General features: G+C 28.2%; 1 long non-coding RNA gene across 1 annotated transcript; it reads right to left on the reverse strand.

Annotated features, from left to right (window-relative positions):
* Positions 1 to 164: 164 nt before the first annotated feature.
* On the reverse strand, positions 165 to 16122 carry LOC126184808 (uncharacterized). Its single transcript, XR_007536881.1, has 2 exons — positions 15699 to 16122; positions 165 to 247 (listed from the first exon to the last, which is right to left on the reverse strand). It is a non-coding gene; the product is annotated as an uncharacterized LOC126184808 (long non-coding RNA).
* Positions 16123 to 16127: the final 5 nt, after the last annotated feature.

Raw genomic sequence — 16127 nt, forward strand, 5'->3', positions numbered from 1 at the left:
TTTTTAAGTATAAATATTAACTTATTTATTCTTTAAGGGATAGGCTTTGAAGTTAGTAACCTATAATTAGTTTTATAAAATATAATAGTAAGTTTTAAACCAGCTATCTTTAAGATTACCTTTTAGTTCATTATTTTTTAGTTTGATTTTATAATTATTTTAGGTTTTTTATTAAGATTATTTATTTAATTTTAAAATTTTTGTAATAATGATAGAATTAGTATATTTATTTGTATATAATTTTTACCTTGTGAATTTATTATAAGGAACTAGGCAAAATTGATTTCCGCCTGTTTAACAAAAACATGTCCTCTTGAAAATACTTTGAGGTCTGGCCAGCTCACTGAGCAGATTTTTAAAGAGCCGCGGTATTTTGACCGTGCAAAGGCAGCATAATCATTAGTCTCTTAATTAGTGGCTGGAATGAATGGCTTGACGAGAAATCAACTGTCTCTCAATAAATTTTTGAATTTAACTTTTTAGTCAAAGGGCTTAAATTTTTCTTTAGGACGAGAAGACCCTATAGAGCTTAACATTTTATTTTTGATCTTTTGATCCATAGTTTATGATCATATGATTAAGTTACCTTAGGGATAACAGCATAATTGTTTTTGAGAGCTCATATCGACAAAGCAGATTGCGACCTCGATGTTGGATTAAGAAAAATTTTGGGTGCAGTAGCCCAGTGATTAGGACTGTTCGACCTTTAAATTCTTACATGATCTGAGTTCAGACCGGCGTGAGCCAGGTCGGTTTCTATCCTAAGATTATTGATTCATATTAGTATGAAAGGACCATATGGTTAAAATATTTTTTATTTTATTGATTAATATTATATAATTACTATTTTGACAGATTAATGTGTAGAATTTAGAATTCATTTATGTAGATTTTTCTACATATAGTATTTATACTATATGATTTATTTATGTTTATTTTGAATTTTCTTTTATTAGTTATTTGTGTTTTACTTAGTGTATCTTTTTTAACTTTATTAGAGCGTAAGGTTTTAGGTTACATCCAAATTGAAAGGGCCCAAATAAAGTAGGTTTTGTAGGAATTCCTCAGCCCTTTAGTGATGCTATTAAGTTAATTTGTAAGGAGCAGCCAATTCCTATTATATCTAATTATTTACTTTATTATTTTTCTCCTGTGTTTAATTTAATAATTTCCTTGGCTGTTTGAGTAATTTTCCCTTACTTGACTTATATGTGTTCTTTTTCTTATGGATTTTTGTTTTTTTTATGTTGTACTAGATTAGGTGTTTATACTGTTATAATTGCTGGTTGGTCTTCTAATTCAAATTATTCTTTATTAGGTTCTCTTCGTTCTGTTGCTCAAACAATTTCATATGAAGTTATTTTGGCTTTAATTTTATTATCTTTAATTATTTTAATTGGTAGTTTTAACATGTTTGATTTTATAAATTACCAGCTTTATTGTTGATTTATTATTATTTCTTTTCCTTTAGCTTTAGCTTGTTTTGCTTCTTGTTTAGCTGAAACTAACCGTACTCCTTTTGACTTTGCCGAAGGTGAATCTGAGTTAGTTTCCGGTTTTAATATTGAATATGGTGCAGGTGGATTTGCTTTAATTTTTTTAGCTGAGTATACAAGAATTGTTTTTATAAGTGTTCGGGGAACATTACCACGTTTTCGTTATGATAAGTTAATGTACTTAGCTTGAAAAAGTTTTTTGCCTTTATCTTTAAATTTTTTTATTTTCTTTGTCGGTTTAAAGATTTTATTTATTTCATTTATTTAGTGAGATTTTTTAAGAAAAATTAATTGAAGAGTTAAACTTCTAGTTTTATGTTTTCAAAACGTATGCTTTTCCTAAGCTAATTAACTTATTATTCCTTAATTAGTTTATCTCATGCGATTGCAATATGTACATTAATTAAGAAGTATGTAAAGTAGATAATTGTTAAGATTTGTCCTGTTATAATGTAAGGTTCTACAACAGGTCGTTTACCAATTCATGTTAATAAGCATACAACAACTACTATAATTCAGAATAAAATTTGATTAATAGGATAGTATTGAATACCTCGAAATGGTGTTTTATTATAAAATGGTAAAATTATTAAGATTCTAATTGATAAGAATAGTGCAATAACACCCCCTAGCTTATTAGGGATTGATTGTAGAATTGCATATGCAAATAAGAAATATCATTCTGGTTGGATATGGACAGGAGTTACTAATGTGTTAGCAGGTACAAAATTATCTGGATCCCCTAGAAGGTAAGGATTCATCAAGCATAATATAATTAATAATGATGTTATTAATACAAATGTAATAGAGTCCTTGAAAGTAAAGTATGGGTGAAACGGGATTTTTCAATATCTCCATTTAGCCCTAAAGGGTTATTAGACCCTGTTTGGTGGAGGAAAAATAAATGAATTGCTGCCATGGCAGCAATAATAAACGGTAGTACAAAATGAAATGTAAAGAATCGGTTTAATGTTGCATTATCAACAGCAAACCCCCCTCATACCCATTGAACTAAATCTGTTCCTAAATATGGAATTGCTGATAATAAATTAGTAATTACTGTCGCACCTCAGAATGATATTTGACCTCAAGGTAAAACGTATCCTATAAATGCGGTTGCTATAACTAGGAATAGAATTACTGTACCAATTATTCAGGTGTGCATGTATATGTAGGATTCGTAGTAAATTCCTCGTCCTACATGTAAATAAATACAAATAAAAAATATAGAAGCTCCATTTGCGTGTAAGGTTCGAATAATTCAACCATTATTTACGTCTCGGCAGATGTGAACTACACTACTAAACGCTATTTCAATATTTGATGTATAATGTATAGCTAAAAATAGTCCGGTTACAATTTGAATTACCAAACATAACCCTAGTAGGGACCCAAAATTTCATCAAAATGAAATATTTGTTGGTGCAGGTAAATCAACTAAAGAGTTATTAATGATTTTAATTAAAGGATGTCTTAATCGTAAGGGTATATTCATTAGTAAACTATCTTATTTTACAAATAGGCGCCTGGTTAATATTGGTGATTTTAACAACTGCTAATAGTGCCAAAAATAAATAAATTATTACTATTATTGTAATAATAAATGTTGCTCTACTATATAGTTTTCCGAAAGATATTGTTATTTCTTGATAATTGATTGAATTATCAATATTTATAGTTTCAGTATTTTTGAAAAAGTCTATAAATATTGTTATATCTAGAATAATTAATATTGATATAATAAATACTCATATTGTTAAGATAATAATTGTCGTAATTGATTTAGGTTGGAATATTTCGTTTGATGCAATTCTCGTAATATAAATAAATAGAACTAATATACCACCAAGAAACGTTAAAAATAAAATATATGATAATCAATATCTTTCCATTATTGTTACCTGATATTAGCCCGACTAAAAAGGTTTGTAGGATAATGAAAAGCATTATAGATATTGGGTGTCTTAATTTAATAAAATTAATATTTATTACGTTTGATAGTGATAAATTATTATTTTGGTCTTTTCAGGGGTTAGTTTATTAAAAATATCGGTTTTGGGGACCGATGATGGATAGCTTTTTCACCTCTGAAGTTTTAAAAGTGGGGGCTGAACTTATTTCCGGTTTACAAGACCGGTGTTTTTTTTTAAACTATTAAAACTAATGTTTATATTCTCTGTCTTTACTTCTTCATTGATTTATTTTGCTGGTGTTTATGTTTTTTCCTCTAAACGTAAGCATTTATTAATGGTTCTTTTGAGATTAGAATGTATTGTTCTTTCTTTATTTATATTAATTATTGTTTTTCTTATTGAGTTTGATTATGATTATTTTTTTCCTGTTATTTTTTTGGTTTTTTCTGTTTGTGAAGGTGCTTTAGGTCTTTCTATTTTAGTTTCAATAATTCGTTCTCATGCGAATGATTTTTTTAATTCTTTTGGTCTATCTTTATGTTAAAGTATTTATTTATAACTATTTTTTTGATCCCTCTTTGTTTGGTTAATAATTGTTGATGATTGGTTCATTCTTTAATGTTTATGTCTAGTTTTGTTTTTATGGTTTGTGTTTATTCATATGCGGATTTGAATATGATTAGATATTATTTTGGTATTGATTATTTTTCTTTTAGTTTGATTTTGCTTAGTTTTTGAATTTGTTCTTTAATAATTACTGCTAGAGGTTCAGTTTATTTAAGTTCTTATCATTCTAATTTTTTTGTCTTTATAGTCTTAATTTTAATGATTATGCTTTATTGTTCTTTTGCTAGATTGAGACTTCTTTCTTTTTATATTTTTTTTGAGGCTAGATTAGTTCCTACTTTACTTTTGATTTTAGGTTGAGGTTATCAACCTGATCGTTTACAGGTCGGTTTATATTTAATTTTTTATACTCTGGTTGCTAGATTGCCTTTATTATTAGTTTTATTTAGGGTTTATGATTTTTCTAATACTTTGTATTTTCCTTTATTGGTTGATTTTGGTTCTTATTATTTTATATTTTATGTGTTTATAATACTTGCTTTTTTAATTAAGATGCCAATATTTTTGGTTCATTTATGGCTTCCTAAGGCTCATGTTGAGGCCCCTATTTCAGGTAGAATGATTCTTGCTGGCGTTAGGTGGTTATGGTATTTTTCGTGTTATGAAGGTTATTTCTTATTTGGGTTTAAAGTTTAATTATTTTTGATTGTCTTTAGGCTTATCTGGTGGTGTTATTGTTAAATTTATTTGTTTTCGTCAGGTTGATGTAAAGTCTTTAATTGCATATTATTCTGTTGCCCATATAAGAATGGTTATTGGAGGATTGATGACTATAAATTGATGGGGTTGTATGGGATCTCTTTCTTTAATGGTTGGTCATGGTTTGTGTTCTTCTGGTTTATTTTGTTTGTCTAATATTATTTATGAGCGTTTAGGTAGATGAAGATTTTTAATTAACAAGGGTATGATTAATTTAATACCAAGAATGGCTTTATGATGATTCCTCTTGAGATCTTCTAATATAGCTGCTCCTCCTTCTTTAAATTTGGTAGGTGAACTTAGATTATTAAATAGAATTATGTCTTGATCTTCTTTTAGATTTTTTGCTTTAATTTTTTTGTCTTTTTTTAGAGCTGTTTATACTTTATACATGTATTCTTATTCTCAGAATGGTAATCATTATTCTGGTGTTTATACTTGGTCTCTTGGTTATTTTCGTGAATATCATCTTTTACTTTTACATTGATTGTCTTTAAATATTCTTTGTTTAAAGGGGGAGTATTTTTTTATTTAGGTTGCTTAAGTATTTTAATTAAAAATGTTGTTTTGTGGAATCAATTATATGAATTTTTTAATCTTAGGCCATGAATTTGTTTTCTATTTGTTCTTTGAGTTTTTTTCTTTATTTTTTTCTAGAACTATAATTTTTATTTTGGGTATTTATTATTTAATAATTGATTATAGAGTTTTTGTTGAATGAGAACTTTTTAATTTAAATGGTTCTTTGGTTGTTATGACTTTAATTTTGGATTGAATGTCTTATTTTTTTAATATTTTTTATGTATATTTCTTCTTTGGTTATTTATTATAGAGAGGACTATATATCGGGAGAAAAAAATATAAATCGTTTTATTATTATTGTTTTAATATTTATTCTTTCTATAGGTTTTTTAATTATTAGTCCTAATTTGATTAGAATTTTATTAGGATGGGATGGTTTAGGTTTAGTTTCTTATTGTTTAGTTATTTATTACCAAAATGTGAAATCTTATAGTGCGGGTATATTTACTGCACTTTCTAATCGTATTGGTGATGTTGCTATTTTAAAATCTATTGCTTGAATATTAAATTTTGGTGGTTGAAATTACATTTATTATTATGATTTTATTTCTAATTCTTTTGAAATAAAGCTTATTACTATATTAATTGTTTTAGCAGCTATAACTAAAAGAGCTCAAATTCCCTTTTCTTCTTGGCTTCCTGCTGCTCCTACTCCTGTTTCTGCTTTGGTCCATTCTTCTACTCTTGTTACTGCTGGGGTTTATTTATTAATTCGTTTCAGACCAATATTAGATACTTATAATTGTGGTTGATTTTTGCTTTTAATTGGTTGTATAACTATATTTATGGCTGGTTTGGCGGCGAATTTTGAATTTGATTTGAAGAAAATTATTGCTCTTTCTACTTTAAGACAACTTGGTTTAATAATAAGAATTTTGGCTATGGGTTACCCCAAACTTGCATTTTTTCATTTATTAGCCCATGCTTTATTTAAGGCTTAATTGTTTATGTGTGCAGGTTCAATAATTCATAATTTAAAGGATTCTCAGGACATTCGTTTTATAGGTTCTATTGTTAATTTTATGCCTTTAACTTCAGTTTGTTTTAATGTTTCTAGTTTGTCTTTGTGTGGTATACCATATTTCGCTGGTTTTTATTCAAAGGATTTAATTCTTGAAATGGTTTGTTTAAGATGAATTAATTGTTTAATTTTTTTTCTTTATTTCTTTTCTACTGGCTTAACTGCTTCATATTCTTTTCGTCTTTTTTATTATTCAATGTCTGGTGATAATAATTTTTATTCTATATTTTCTTTCGATGATAAGGGTTATTATATTTCGTTTGGCATGATTGGTTTATTATTTGTTGCTGATTTTGGTGGCAGTCTTTTGTCTTGGTTAATTTTTCCTATTCCTCATGTGATTGCTTTGCCCTATTATTTCAAGTTTTTAACTATTACTGTAGTTGTTTTGGGTGCTTATTTAGGTCATCTTATTTCTAATTTTGATTTTTCTCAAAATTTATTTTCTTTAAGTATACTTTCTTTTGTCAGATTTGCTGGTTCTATGTGGTTTATACCTTTTCTTTCAACTAAGTTTATTAGATATATTCCTTTAAAATTGGGTTATTATTCATCTAAATCATTTGATTATGGTTGGGGTGAATTATTTGGTGGTCAAGGTTTATATAGACTATTTATTTATTTAATTGGTTATATACAAGGTTGATATGATTCTAATTTTAAGATTTATCTTTTAACTTTTATTTTTTGAATGTTTATTTTGGTGGTATTATTTTTCGTTTACTTAAATAGCTTATGATTAGAGCATAACACTGAAGATGTTAAGGAAGTATTTTTACTTTTAGGTATTTATAAATATACATATATTATTTTTACAGTGAAAATGTAATGTTTTATTTAAACTATATAAATTTTAGAAATGTTAACGGAATTTAACCGCCAATATAAAAAGTTAGCAGCTTTCATATTGACTTTACATTTCCTTAATTGGAACTTTATAGTTCAATTATATTATTAACAGTAATACGCCTCTTTTCGGCTTCAATTAATAAGAATAAGGGTATTTTATTTACCAACCTCCCAGGTCGAAACTGACTGCAATATTTCGCTTCTTATTCTATTTAAGGTTGATTGATTATATCAATACTTTTTGAATGCAACCCAAATGTTATAGTTAACTACAACCCTTTATTCTGCTCATTGTAAGGCTCCTTGATTTCATTCATGGTATAGTCCTCCTAGTAATACTATAATAAAAAATATTGTTGATATTGTTCAGATTATAATATCCGAAGTTTTAAAAATAATTACAATTGGAAGGATTAGTGCGATTTCTACGTCAAAAATTAAGAAAATTACTGCAATTAAGAAGAATCGAAGTGAGATGGGTATTCGTGCTGATCTTTTTGGGTCAAATTCACACTCAAATGGTGATCTTTTTTCTCGGTCATTAATTAATTTATTTGATAGTGTTGTTGCAAGGATTATAACAATTATTGGAATAATAAGTCTAATAAAAATTCTTGTAGATAAAATTATGATTGTTTTTCTTCATTAATATCCAGCTTTTTGATTGGAAGTCAAATGTACTATTTACACTAGAAAAACAATTATCTACCTCATCAATAAATAGAGATGTATAAGAATAATCACTCTACGTCTACAAAGTGTCAGTATCATGCTGCTGCTTCAAATCCAAAGTGGTGTCTTGGTGAGAATTGGTTTATTGATTGTCGAAGTAGACATGTTGATAAGAAGATTGTTCCGATAATTACATGTAGCCCAAGGAATCCTGTTGCAACAAAGAATGTTGATCCATAAACTGCGTCTGCAATGGTGAAGGGTGCTTCTCAATACTCATATGCTTGAAGTATAGTGAAGTATAGTCCTAGTAATACTGTGAAGAATAGTCCTTGTAATGCTTGAGTATGATTAGATTCTATTAAACTAGGATGTGCTCATGTTACTGTTACTCCTGATGCTAAAAGAATAGCTGTATTAAGTAATGGAATTTGTATAGGATTAAAAGGATGGATTCCTATTGCTGCCATGGCAGCAATTATAAACGGTAGTACGAAATGGAAAGTAAAGAATCGGTTTAATGTTGCATTATCAACAGCAAACCCTCCTCATACCCATTGTACAAAATCTGTTCCTAAATATGGAATTGCTGATAATAAATTAGTAATTACTGTCACACCTCAGAATGATATTTGACCTCAAGGTAAAACGTATCCTATAAATGCGGTTGCTATAACTAAGAATAGAATTACTGTACCAATTATTCAGGTGTGCATGTATATGTAGGATCCGTAGTAAATTCCTCGTCCTACATGTAAATAAATACAAATAAAAAATATAGAAGCTCCATTTGCGTGTAAGGTTCGAATAATTCAACCATTATTTACGTCTCAGCAGATATGAACTACACTACCAAACGCTTTTTCAATATTTGATGTATAATGTATAGCTAAAAATAGTCCGGTTACAATTTGAATTACCAAACATAACCCTAGTAGGGACCCAAAATTTCATCAAAATGAAATATTTGTTGGTGCAGGTAAATCAACTAAAGAGTTATTAATGATTTTAATTAAAGGATGTCTTAATCGTAAGGGTTTATTCATTAGTAAATTATCTTATTTTACGAATAGGCCACTGGTTAATATTGGTGATTTTAACAACTGCTAATAGTGCCAAAAATAAATAAATTATGATTATTACCGTAATAATAAATGTTGGTCTATTAAATAGTTTTTCTAAAGATATTGTTATTTCTTGATATTTGATTGATTTATCAATATTTATCGTTTCAGTATTTTTGAAAAAGTCTATAAATATTGTTATATCTAGAATAATTAATATTGATATTATAAATTCTCATATAGTTAAGGTAATAATTATCGTAATTGATTTAGGTTGAAATATTTCGTTTGATGCAATTCTCGTAATATAAATAAATAGAACTAATATACAACCAAGAAACGTTAAAAATAAAATATATGATAATTAATCTATTTCCATTATTGTTTCTGTTATTAGCCCGACTAAAAAAGTTTGTAGGATAATGAAAAGCATTATTGATATTGGGTGTCTTAATTTAATAAAATTAATATTTATTACGTTTGATAGTGATATAATTATTATTTTGATCATTTCAGGGGTTAGTTTATTAAAATATCGGTTTTGGGGACAGATGATTGAAAGCTTTTCCACCTCTGAAGTTTTAAAATGCGGGGCTGAACTTATTTCCAGTTTACAAGACGGGCGTTTTTTTAAACTATTAAAACTAATGTTTATATTCTCTGTCTTTACTTCTTTATTGATTTATTTTGCTGGTGTTTATGTTTTTTCCTCTAAACGTAAGCATTTATTAATGGTTCTTTTGAGATTAGAATATATTGTTCTTTCTTTATTTCTATTAATTATTGTTCTTCTTATTGAGTTTGACTATGATTATTTTTTTCCTGTTATTTTTTTGGTTTTTTCTGTTTGTGAAGGTGCTTTAGGTCTTTCTATTTTAGTTTCAATAATTCGTTCTCATGCGAATGATTTTTTTAATTCTCTTGGTCTATCTTTATGTTAAAGTATTTATTTATAACTATTTTTTGATCCCTCTTTGTTTGGTTAATAATTGTTGATGATTGGTTCATTCTCTAATGTTTATGTCTAGTTTTGTTTTTATGGTTTGTGTTTATTCATATGCGGATTTGAATATGATTAGATATTATTTTGGTATTGATTATTTTTCTTTTAGTTTGATTTTGCTTAGTTTTTGAATTTGTTCTTTAATAATTACTGCTAGAGGTTCAGTTTATTTAAGTTCTTATCATTCTAATTGTTTTCTCATTATAGTCTTAATTTTAATGATTATGCTTTATTGTTCTTTTGCTAGATTGAGTCTTGTTTCTTTTTATATTTTTTTGAGGCTAGATTAGTTCCTACTTTACTTTTGATTTTAGGTTGAGGTTATCAACCTGAACGTTTACAGGCTGGTGTTTATTTAATTTTTTATACTCTGGTTGCTAGATTGCCTTTATTATTACTTTTATTTAGGGTTTATGATTTTTCTAATACTTTGTATTTTCCTTTATTGGTTGATTTTCGTTCTTATTATTTTATATTTTATGTGTTTATAATTCTTGTCTTTTTAGTTAAGATGCCGATATTTTTGGTTCATTTATGGCTTCCTAAGGCTCATGTTGAGGCCCCTATTTCAGGTAGAATGATTCTTACTGATGTTTTATTAAAGTTAGGTGGTTATGGTATTTTTCGTGTTATGAAGGTTATTTCTTATTTGGGTTTAAAGTTTAATTATTTTTGATTGTCTTTAGGCTTATCTGGTGGGGTTATTGTTAGATTTATTTGTTTTCATCAGGTTGATTTAAAGTCTTTAATTGCATATTCTTCTGTTGCTCATATAAGAATAGTTATTTTAGGATTGATGACTATGAATTGATGGGGTTGTATAGGTTCTCTTTCTTTAATGGTTGGTCATGGTTTGTGTTCTTCTGGTTTATTTTGTTTATCTAATATTATTTATGAGCATTTAGGTAGACGAAGATTATTAATTAACAAGGGTATAATTAATTTGATACCAAGAATGGCTTTATGATGATTCCTTTTGAGCTCTTCTAATATAGCTGCTCCTCCTTCTTTAAATTTGGTAGGTGAACTTGGATTATTAAATAGAATTATGTCTTGATCTTCTTTTAGATTTTTTGCTTTAATTTTTTTGTCTTTTTTTAGAGCTGTTTATACTTTATACATGTATTCTTATTCTCAACATGGTAATTATTATTCTGGTGTTTATACTTGTTCTCTTGGTTATTTTCGTGAATATCATCTTTTACTTTTACATTGATTACCTTTAAATATTCTTTGTTTAAAGGGGGAGTATTTTTTTGTTTAGGTTGCTTAAGTATTTTAATTAAAAATGTTGTTTTGTGGAATCAATGATATGAATTTTTTAATCTTAGGCCGTGAATTTGTTTTCTATTTGTTCTTTGAGTTTTTTTCTTTATTTTTTTCTAGAACTGTAATTTTTATTTTGGGTATTTATTATTTAATAATTGATTATAGAGTTTTTGTTGAATGAGAACTTTTTAATTTAAATGGTTCTTTGGTTGTTATGACTTTAATTTTGGATTGAATGTCTCTTATTTTTATGTCTTTTGTTATGTATATTTCATCTTTGGTTATTTATTATAGAGAGGACTATATATCGGGAGAAAAAAATATAAATCGTTTTATTATTATTGTTTTAATATTTATTCTTTCTACAGGTTTTTTAATTATTAGTCCTAATTTGATTAGAATTTTATTAGGATGGGATGGTTTAGGTTTAGTTTCTTATTGTTTAGTTATTTATTACCAAAATGTGAAATCTTATAGTGCGGGTATATTAACTGCACTTTCTAATCATATTGGTGATGTTGTTATTTTAATTTCTATTGCTTGAATATTAAATTTTGGTGGTTGAAATTACATTTATTATTATGATTTTATTTCTAATTCTTTTGAAATAAAGCTTATTACTATATTAATTGTTTTAGCAGCTATAACTAAAAGAGCTCAAATTCCCTTTTCTTCTTGGCTTCCTGCTGCTATAGCTGCTCCTACTCCTGTTTCTGCTTTAGTTCATTCTTCTACTCTTGTTAATGCTGGGGTTTATTTATTAATTCGTGTTAGACCAATATTAGATACTTATAATTGTGGTTGATTTTTGCTCTTAATTGGTTGTATAACTATATTAATGGGTGGTTTAGGGGCGAATTTTGAATTTCATTTGAAGAAAATTATTGCTCTTTCTACTTTAAGACAACTTGGTTTAATAATAAGAATTTTGGCTATGGGTTACCCCAAACTTGCATTTTTTCATTTATTAGCTCATGCTTTATTTAAGGCTTAATTGTTTATGTGTGCAGGTTCAATAATTCATAATTTAAAGGATTCTCAGGACATTCGTTTTATAGGTTCTATTGTTAATTTTATGCCTTTAACTTCAGTTAGTTTTAATGTTTCTAGTTTGGCTTTGTGTGGTATACCATTTTTAGCTGGTTTTTATTCAAAGGATTTAATTCTTGAAATGGTTTGTTTAAGATGAATTAATTGTTTAATTTTTTTCTTTATTTCTTTTCTACTGGCTTAACTGCTTCATATTCTTTTCGTCTTTTTTATTATTCAATGTCTGGTGATAATAATTTTTATTCTAGATTTTCTTTTGATGATTTCACAGATATTTGGTTTATTATTTGTTGCTGTTTTTGGTGGCAGTCTTTTGTCTTGATTAATTTTTCCTATTCCTCATGTTATTGCTTTGCCCTATTATTTAAAGTTTTTAACTATTACTGTAGTGGTTTTGGGTGCTTATTTAGGTTATCTTATTTCTAATTTTGATTTTTCTCAAAATTTATTTTCTTTAAGTATACTTTCTTTTGTCAGATTTGCTGGTTCTATGTGGTTTATACCTTTTCTTTCAACTAAGTTTATTAGATATATTCCTTTAAAATTGGGTTATTATTCATCTAAATCATTTGATTATGTTTGGGGTGAATTATTTGGTGGTCAAGGTTTATATAGACTATTTATTTATTTAATTGGTTATATACAAGGTTGATATGATTCTAATTTTAAGATTTATCTTTTAACTTTAATTTTTTGAATGTTTATTTTGGTGGTATTATTTTTCGTTTACTTAAATAGCTTATGATTAGAGCGTAACACTGAAGATGTTAAGGAAGTATTTTTACTTTTAGGTATTTATAAATATACATATATTTATTTATTTATGCATTTATTTTACCTGGCAATATTAGGGCGTTCAGGCCCTCTCTTACACCTAACCAGGCATACTCAGATTCAACAAATTTCAGTTTCTACAGAACATTAAGGGCATATAAAATGTTATACAGTATTAATGTAAAAGAAAAAATAGAGATTATAAAAGTAGTACAATGATAATTATAACAATCAAAAAATAATTATATCAATCAAGAATAATAATAATAATGACTATGTATATGAAAGTAAACATATTTTTCTTTTATGAATGTCAGTCCTATTTATATTTGGGAATTTTCTTGTTATATTCTCGCAGCTTGTGAGTTATTCTCATCAAGCAGAGACATAAGACGATAGAATGGGGTGAAAGAGTTATTGAAGAGGTAGATAGGTTAGAGGAAGGGAAATAGAATGGTAAAATTCGAAGCTATGATGGAGAGCAGAAAGAAAAAGATGAGAGGGGCACAACAATGGTGGCTATACTGTCCCTAATTTGTAAGTCTTGAGTTCCCTCTTGAATGTTAAGTGGTTCTGAATAAGATGCAGATCACAGGGGAGCGCGTTCCATAGTCGTATGGCTGAGATGGAAAATGACACGGAGAAAGATTTTGTGTTATGTAAAGGTACAGCCAAGATGCTAGACGTATCCGATCTGGTATTGCAGTTGTGGAATGATGATAGGTGTTTAATGTGAGAAGATAAGTCTTGGGGGCACCAGTGGCTAAGAAATCGTTGAAGTAAGCACATCGTGTGGAGATCGCGTGCCTTATGTGGGCGTATCCAACCTAGCTGGGAGTATGAAGGACTGATATGATCATACAACCGTATATTGCATACGTATCTAACGCAAGCATTCATCACTAGCTCGAGGCATCTCGAATTTTCACTACTTGTGCCGTGTTGAACTACATCACAGTAGTAAAGATTAGGCAAGACTAGTGTTTGGAATAATTTTTGCTTAACATGGGTTGGAAATGTTTTTCTAAATTTTTGAATTGCATGTAGGGAGGAGAGCGATTTCCGACAAACTGTGACTGTTTGTTCTTCCTTGTTTAGGTGTTCATCCAAGATTATTCCAAGGTCTTTTACTGTTTTTGGTATGGTAGTTGGGTACCATTGAGGAGTATTTGAGGGACTGTTTCGCGAAAGTACCGACTGATTAACTTTGGATGAGATATAAGTATGACCTGTGATTTCTTGGGTTTTAGTTTCAGACCTAGGTTCTGTGCCCATCGAGAAACAGAGCAAAGATCTGCGTTCATACTCGCTACTGCGTCAGCAATGTTCTTGGGGCTTGCACTTACGTACAGTTGGATGTCGTCGGCATATAGATGGTAGTTGCAGGAGTGAATCACTGGAGAAATATCATTAATGTACAGTGAGAAGAGTAATGGACCAAGGACGGAGCCTTGGGGAACTCCAGAGCGCACGTTTTGCCATGATGACTTTTCCGACCCACAAATGACTTGTTGACTTCTGTTTTTGAGGTAGCTGTCGAACCAGTGTATTGCGCTGTTTGAGAAATTCAGCTGCTTCATTTTAATTAGTAATATATCAAAGTCAACTGTATCAAAAGCCTTGCTAAAGTCAAGCAGTGTTAGGATGGTAGCTTCACGTCTGTCCATAGCATGTTTAATGTCATTAGTTACTTTGATTAATGCAGTTGCTGTACTATGGTGCTTTCGAAAGCCTGACTGATAATTGTCGTGGATGTTATGAGTTTTGAGGTAATCCGTCAGCTGTTCATGGACGATGTATTCTAGGGCTTTAGATATTGCAGGTAGTATGCTGATCGGCCTGTAGTCACCTGGCGACTTAGGGTTGTCAGTCTTGGGTATAGGTTGAATTAAACTTTGCTTCCACTCAGTAGGATATGTACTACTGACAAGAGACAGGTTGAAGATGTCTGTGATAACTGGAGTAATAGTGTTTACGACATTCTTAATCATGCCAATGCTCACTCCATCATTTCCTACTGCCTCTGAAGAGATTCTCATAATTGCATATAATTGCGTATACATATATTATTACTATTATTTTTTATTTATTTAATTATTTAATAAAAATAATTTTGTCGAATTTTGTCTTAGTATATTTTGTAGAATTGATTTTTTAGATTATAGTTTATTGGTAATGTAATTGTTTTATGAAATATTATTTTAAATTTTTAAAAGTAGATTTTATTTATTGTACCTTTTGTATCAGGGTTTATCAAAATTTTAGTATTTATTTTACTTCTCTCGATTTGGGTTGATTTATAAATAATTTATAGTTAATGTGTCATAATTATTATTAAATTATTTATAGAAATGAGATGTTAATTGTTTCCCAAGATATCTAGTTTCTTAAGAAAAAATTTAATTTTTTGAAGTTAATTGTTTTTATTTAATTTTTTAAGTATAAATGTTAACTTATTTATTCTTTAAGGGATGAGCTTTGAAGTTAATAACCTATAATTTGTTTTATAAAATATAATAGTAAGCTTTAAACCAGCTATCTTTAAGATTCCTTTTTAGTTCATTATTTTTTATTTTGATTTTATAATTATTTTAGGTTTTTTATTAAGATTATTTATTTAATTTTAAAATTTTTGTAATAATGATAGAATTAGTATATTTATTTCTATATAATTTTTACCTTGTGAATTTATTATAAGGAACTAGGCAAAATTGATTTCCGCCTGTTTATCAAAAACATGTCCTCTTGAAAATACTTTGAGGTCTGGCCTGCTCACTGAGCAGATTTTTAAAGAGCCGCGTTATTGTGACCGTGCAAAGGTAGCATAATCATTAGTCTCTTAATTAGTGGCTGGAATGAATGGCTTGACGAGAAATCAACTGTCTCTTAATAAATTTTTGAATTTAACTTTTGAGTCAAAAGCCTTAAATTTTTCTTTAGGACAAGAAGACCCTATGGAGCTTAACATTTTATTTTTATATAGTTTTTTGTTTGTCTTTCTATATTTAATGATGATGTTTTGTTGGCGTGACATGAAGAATAAATAAACTCTTCATTATAATATCATTTATTTATGTTTGTTGTTTTGATCCATAATTTATAATCATA

This window comes from Schistocerca cancellata, chromosome 4 (assembly GCF_023864275.1).
Source record: "Schistocerca cancellata isolate TAMUIC-IGC-003103 chromosome 4, iqSchCanc2.1, whole genome shotgun sequence".
Lineage (NCBI taxonomy): Eukaryota > Metazoa > Arthropoda > Insecta > Orthoptera > Acrididae > Schistocerca > Schistocerca cancellata.